This window comes from Oryctolagus cuniculus, chromosome 3, assembly GCF_964237555.1.
Source record: "Oryctolagus cuniculus chromosome 3, mOryCun1.1, whole genome shotgun sequence".
Classification (NCBI taxonomy): Eukaryota; Metazoa; Chordata; class Mammalia; order Lagomorpha; family Leporidae; genus Oryctolagus; species Oryctolagus cuniculus.
In genome coordinates this window covers 22579020-22585922 of record NC_091434.1, presented here as the reverse complement: position 1 = coordinate 22585922, position 6903 = coordinate 22579020, and the positions used below count along the sequence as shown (strand labels likewise).

The window sequence follows — 6903 nt, the reverse complement described above, 5'->3', positions numbered from 1 at the left end:
AGCCTTTTGGGATATACTCCCACCCTGAGGCTGGCCCAGCCCGCCCCATCTCACCCTGGTGCCTTTGAAGTGTGTTACCTGGACAATGAGCTAAGCTGGGCTTGGCAGAACAGGGCAGGAGGCTGTGTGGTCTGGCAGAGAGCAGAGCAGAGGGACAGAGGGACTGAGCTCCAATCTGCGGCTGACTCACAACACCTTCATGCCAGGCAACTGCCCATTCAATGCAGCTCAAACACGAGGAAAAGACCCAAGACAGGATCTCGCTGCAAAGTCCAGATATCTCTCACGGGAACAAAAAAGGCCACTTGCCCTTCTCTCTTTGCTCTATTTATGTGTGTGTGTGTGTGTGAGTGTGTGTGTGTGTTCACACACGCCTGTTTTAACTTTCAGCATTTTTCTTTGTTCCGCTTCCTCTTACTTTCCTTGTGGATCCACTTCGGGCATTGATTTTGGCCTCTGCCTCTGTCCCTGTCGTCAGGTGTAACTGGACAGAGCTGCTAGTGTCTACCTGCTGCCCTGTCTGACTTTCTCTTCCTTCCAGTCCAAGCGAAGTCTGGGTTTCTGCTGTGTATTTCGAGTGTGTGTCTGGGCAGGCCTCTGCCCTTCACCTTGATAATAGAAATGGTGGGGGCTGGGATGAATGACAAGGCTCTTGACCTGGCAAAGGCCTTCCGGGGATCTGGTTCTCTCTGTTGCTACAGCAACGGCAGGGATTTTTTTTTTTATAGGTACATTTGGTACAAGAACAAAGAACAACAGCAAAATTGTTCCTTTAAAGTGAGTACTTCTCTAGGGCCTTGCATTTCATTTTTCACTGCTGCCTGTGCCTTCCCCCGAGCTTCCTCAGACAGACCTCATGTCTTCCACATCTCTAGCATGCATCTTTCCTGTTATTCAGGGAAAAAAGAGTCCGTTTTCTTCCTCCGGTCTTCCTCTCCCTTCCCCTTCTTCCTCACTTAGGGTGATTTGGAGAGTAGATGGCCTTTTCTAGCTCGCATTCCACTTGGCTTCCTTTGCAGAGGAAAGCATTGCTGACTCCATCTGGGAACACACTGCTTAGGCATCACACAGATCAGAGTGGGGCCCGAGTGCCTCCACCAGTTAGCTGAGTGACCTTGGCGGGTTACTGTTTTGACCTGTTTTTTGTTTTGTTTTCTCTTATCTGCAATGCGGACATTTAGCCTTCTGTGCAGGGCTTGTGGGTCTATGAAACAGGCTAATGCGTGACAGTTCTCAGCATATTGTGATATGAGCTTCTAATCTGAAGTCCCAACTCTCATGTTCATTGTGGGTAGTGGAGAGTGTTCACTCTTTTAAAGATGACCTTGGGTTCCCCCTTTGGTGTATTCCTCTTTGCTCTTTGTGACAGGCGCAATGGTGCCTGCCTGTTCTGCCCCTGTTCTCGGGTGGTGGGGCCATGGTTTGTATTCTCCCTGTTCCATCACTGAGACTGGTTCAGGGTAGGACAGCCATGCTGGAGGCTGGGCCATGCAGGCTCTCTCTCTCACAAACGTGAATGAAAGGCACAGAGGGAAGGATTGGTTGGTGGTAACACTGAGAAGTATTAGGAGGCTGAGATACTGAGACAAGGGCAATGAGAACAAATATTCAGAAGCAGGTAAGGAAGATGGAACTCAGCTGAGACAAGGGAGAATGATTATGGATCCAAAAGGCTTTGCCTTTCCTGTTCCAGGGTCTTGTGACACCTGCATTGTGAGTCCACATACCCTGCTGGTACCCTTTCAACAGTCTCTGTCTTCCCTTGAACAAGCTGGAGAGAGGCTCTTTCCTTTGAAGCCAGAAGAGCCTTTACTGGAACATCATCATGGATTTTCTGACTTTGAGAGGTGTTTGGCTGTCATGCACAGCCCCTTTTTTTCCCACCTTGCAGAGTGTTGGGACTGTGTGTCTTTGTGGAACGTCAGCTCTGCAAGAAGCTGCACGACAAGAATTCACTCTCCAGCTTTCATGCTAGACGTCTCTCACTCTTCGCGAGCACCAGCGGCATCAAACGTCTCTCCTCTTGCTGGAGGTTGAACTTTTCTTCCCATTGCTCTTGCCTTGTCCTCTGGGAGCCTGTAGCTTGACCTGGTTTCTCTCTAAATTGACTGAGTTCTAGGAAACCAGAGAGCTTCTTTCCTGCATCCCACACACTCTGAGTTTCTCAAGGGAAGGCTCTTTGGTAAGTAATTTTTGTTTTAAAAGCTTCCAACCATATATTACTCTTGCAAGATGACTGATATTTTGAGTTTGTACCCCATTCTTTTAAGAACCCTTCATATAGGGGCTGGTGCTGTGGTGTAGTAGGTTAAGCATCTGCCTGCGGTGCCTGCTTCCCATATGGACACTGGTTTGAGTCCCAGCTGCTCCTCTTCTGATCCAGCTCCCAGCTGATGGCCTGGGAAAGCAGTGGAAGATGGCCCAAGTGCTTGGAGTCCTGCAACCATGTGAGAGACCTGAAAGAAGTTCCTGGCTCCTGGCTTTGGATCAACCCAGCTCCAGCTGTTGTGGCCATTTGGGGAGTGAACCACCAGATGGAAGACCTCTCTGTATCTGTTGCTCCCTCTCTCTGTCTGCAACTCTGACTCTCAAGTACATAAATAAATCTTCCAAAAAAAAAAAAAACCCATCATACATTCATAGAGATCACCGCTTCGGCTCTCCTGACAATACCTGTCTGGTTTAAGTGACCCCACAGTTTCAGCCTGGAGATGGAGGCTCAGAGGAAGGCTGGCCAGCAGTATATGATGAGGCAACGCAGATTTGGAAACCTGGAGAGGATGTCTCCTTCCCCCACTGCTGGGCTCTCTGCCAAGCTGCCAGCTTCAGACCCAAGCTCTTGGGCAGAACTCATTTCAGAGTGAGTCAGAAACATGAGGGAGTCTTGTTCACACGTGCCTGGCAAGGGCAAAGCCCCAAGGGAGATGTTTCAAGGAGCCCTATCAGGATCTTGGGGATATTTTCTCTCCTCTACTAGGAAAGAGAGACCATCAACGTGAAGGCTGCCCCTACTCCAGCCTGTGTGCATGGAAGGGACTGAAAGATATCCTGGGACACTGTCTCCACGAGCAAGTTTAGTCTCTTTGGAGCATGGGATTGGGAGCCATTCGTAACAGGTCCAAAGCAACCTTCTTCACTTTTATGAACAGATCTGCCAAGACAGCACCCACTAACCTGGACATCTTTGGGATATTACCTTAGAAACCAGAAGGAGGGCTGGTGCTGTGGCATAGCGGGTAAAGCTGCTGTCTGCAGTGTCAGCATCCCATATGGGTGCTGGTTTGAGACCCAGCTGCTCCACTTCTGATCCAGCTCTCTGCTATGGCCTGAGAAGGCAGTAGAAAATGGCCCAAGTCCTTGGGCCCCTGTACCTGCATGGGAGACCCGGAAGAAGCTCCTGGCTCCTGGCTTTGGATCAGCCCAGCTCCGACCATTGCAACCATATGGGGAGTGAAACAGTGGATGGAAGATCTCTCTGCCTGTCTCTGCCTCTGCCTCTCTGTAACTCTGCCTTTCAAATAAATAAATAAATCTTTTTTTAAAGAAACCAGAAAGAGTAATCTAAGCAACTTCTTTAATTATTCTAGCACTTGAGAATTAAAGTTCTTCCATGAGCCAATACGTTCAGGCTTTTCTTAACCCACTTCCTCTCCCAGGACTTCAGTGGAAGGAGAGTCTAGAATGGGTGAGATAATCACCTTCTAGCATGCCAAAGGTCTTGACGTTCAGTGAATTTGAGCACCTCTACGCCCCTATCCTTTGAGTCAACAGCTACATTCCTGAATGAGATCACAAGTAAGACAGAGGATGGAGGGCTTGGAAAAAGCCTGCTACTCCCTGCGTCCTCAGTCCCGGGTAAGTTTCAGATGGTGGTATGAAAGCAGGAGGAATTCACAGTGGATTAAAGTTCGTGCTCCTGGGCAGAGTGTCTACGTGCACCTATGCAGGAGTCCTTCTGCGAGGGACTGAGAGGCAGACGCCGTAGGGCTGGGGAAGCCAGATAAAATCTAAGATATTCTCTTAAGTTCGTATTTCAGATAAACAACAAATAAATTTTAGTATAAATGTGTCCCATGCAAGACTTGAGACCTATTAGAAGCTATTTGCTGTTTGTCTGAAATTCAAATTTAACTGGGTGGCCTGTATTTTTGTTTGTTGATTCTGGCAACTTCCCAGGGGGTGGGCACGGTCCCTGGCGCCTTCCGGTTTGTGTGCAGGTGGTGCACATGTGCATTTTCGTGTGAGCAGCTGGGTACCGGAGCCAGTAGGGAGGTTGTGCATGTAAACTGTGATTTTCAGAGGCCACAGCATCTTGGGCAGAGTTCATTTTAGCACTCTTACTTTTTGCAAATGATTCCACAATTATTAATTTTCTATTTCCAAACATTTCTCAAGTCTTTGAAGATCCTTGGAGAATTCAAAAGTCTTCCCACCCCCATCCCCCAAACTTGACCCATTGATGTTCTTCATTAAATTTCCCTCTAGGTCATTTGGAAGAACGATGCTAGCAGAGTTCTTTTTTTTAATTTATTTTTAAGAAAGCTTTTATTTAATAAATATAAATTTCATAGGTACAGCTTTTGGAATATAGTGGTTCTTCAGCCCATACCTGCCCTCCCACCCCCACTCCTGTCCCACCTCTTACTCCCTCTCCCATCCCATTCTTCATTAAGACTCATTTTAATTATCTTTATATACAGAAGATCAACTCTCTACTAAGTAAAGATTTCAACAGTTTGCACCCACACAGACACACAAAGTATAAAGTACTGTTTGAAGACTAGTTTTACTGTTAATTCTCATAGTACAACTCATTAAGGACAGAAGTCTTACATGAGGAGCAAGTGCACAGTGACTCCTGTTGTTGATTTAACAACTGACACTCTTATTTATGATGTTAGTGATCACCCGAGGATCTCACGAGCTTCAGAGGCAATGGAAGTCCACAAACTCAGTAGTGGAGTTCTTAGAGTAGTATGCAGATAGTTCCCTCTTTTTTTCTATTATTATTTAGGACAGCTCTCTTCACATTCCTCTTCCTTCCCTCTGATGAGCCATTGAGGAGATAAACTATGAAGCAGAAGCTGGAGGAGCTTAGGCATGGTTAGGGAAAAAGAAATCAAACCTTAGAAGTTCCAGCGCAAGATAGAGGGGCATCCAGCTAGGACCTTGCAGCTATAGAGAGCAAAGACTCTGGGGCTAGGGCTCAGAGAAATCTGGCCATGGTTGTGTCGGTCCTTTGCAGGTCTAGGAATGAGGACTCCACACAGCTGCCTCTGGGTTGTGCAAAGGGAGTGGCAAGTGAAGGCTTTAGCCCCAAGCTAAATCCCAGGGAAAGGAGCATAGGCAGTAACACAGGTTGCAACAAACTCCAAGAGATTGCCCAGAGCTCTTTAGCTGCCAAGGAAGAGTGGTATAAGCTCAACTGCCAGTTGGGGTGTCTTTTTCTTCCTGTGCAAGGCAAATTTGTCGTTGCTTGATGCTAGTTGTCAGAGGACCAGGATTCAGTAGTGTGGAGTGTGGGACGGGCGTGAGGAAGCAGGCTGGTTAGAAGTTGCAGCACTGGCAAGTTCTCCCTGTTTGCATGGTAGGACATGAACTCTGGAACCAACTGTTCCTGCAGCATGTAGGGCCAGCAGCTGCTCCTCTCCTTCGTGGCTGCCTTCTCTGGGGATGTGTGGTCTCAGCTCTCATGCACACAGTCTACCTCAGAGAGGAACCACCTGGGCTGGGGGAGGCTGCTCAGCCCCACCAGTGTCTCATTCCCTACAAAATGGGCCTGGCTCTGGATTCTGGTAAACCTGGGCTTAGTCAAGCTGGAGGACTTAATCTGTTAGTGCAAGAGGTGGCTGCAGGGGTGGGGAGGCAGAGCTTCTGCTGGCTTCCCTGTGTCTCCTACTAACCGGCCAAGCCAGGTACCAGCCAGTTCTCAGCTCATCCCAAGGCAGTTTCTTACTCTCTGCCACACCTTAATTTCCCATCTAGCTGAGCGATGCATCCCTTTGGCCTCAGTTTCTTCATCTGTAAAGTGGGTGGTGCCTGATCTATCCCCCAGCCTCCAGCTAGGTCATCCCTTGCTTCAGTCTATGCTGATGTAGATTAGACTTAGAGTTAAGGAGCCCTTTGTAAAGACCTTAGGTGATGTCCCTGATAGTTACATTTTCTTAAATTTGGGGTCTCATGAAGATCTTGAGATATGATCCTTTGGAATGTCAAAGGTTTACTGCACATTCCGCACATTCTGCATGAGGGTGCATTCTTTGAACTGTGAGAAACAACCATTGCTTTTGAAGACCATTGTGAAAGGGAGAAACCCACTCCCTGGCTCATCAGCTCTCAAGGATGCTGATGGCTGAGCGATGGTTTGGTGCTTGAAGGCAGAGATTCTACACCATGACCTCTGGAAGGTGCTTGCAGCATGTGATTCTTGCTCAGGGTGTGGGAGCGTGTTGCAGGAACCCAAAGAAGAGGAAGAGGAGGAGAGGGAAGAAGGAAGGGAGAACGGGGGAGGAGAAGAGAAAGGAGGGTGAAAGAGAAAACCGCACTGTCACCAAAAGTTGGAAAACTCCCTTTCAACTTCTCCCTTGTAATTAGTGCTGCAGCTGGGGGCAAGAACTCCGGGTGAGTTACAACTTGTTGGGCTGCAGTGCTCAGGACGTGTAAGGCTGGCTCCGTGCTTGGTGGGGGAAAGCTCAGCTCTCAGATGGGCCCTCCTCCTTCTCTGTCCTTTGTTTAATTCCCTGCCTGGGAGGGGCTTCTGCAGGGCTTGAAACTCTTCAGCGTCCTCAGCCAAGAAGCCTCTCCCCTAGGGCTGGCCTGGAGATGCTGGGGAGGCCTTGGCTGCAGCAGCTTTCTCTCCACTAGCGATGCAGGGGCCAACCCCCTCCCCCCACCATCACCACC

The 6903-nt window shown here is 48.6% G+C and overlaps 1 long non-coding RNA gene across 1 annotated transcript; it reads left to right on the top strand.

Annotated features, from left to right (window-relative positions):
• Positions 1–1693: 1693 nt before the first annotated feature.
• Positions 1694–3554, top strand: LOC138848933 (uncharacterized). The gene is made up of 2 exons (XR_011387120.1): positions 1694–2182; positions 2271–3554. It is a non-coding gene; the product is annotated as an uncharacterized lncRNA (long non-coding RNA).
• The last annotated feature ends 3349 nt before the right edge of the window (positions 3555–6903 follow it).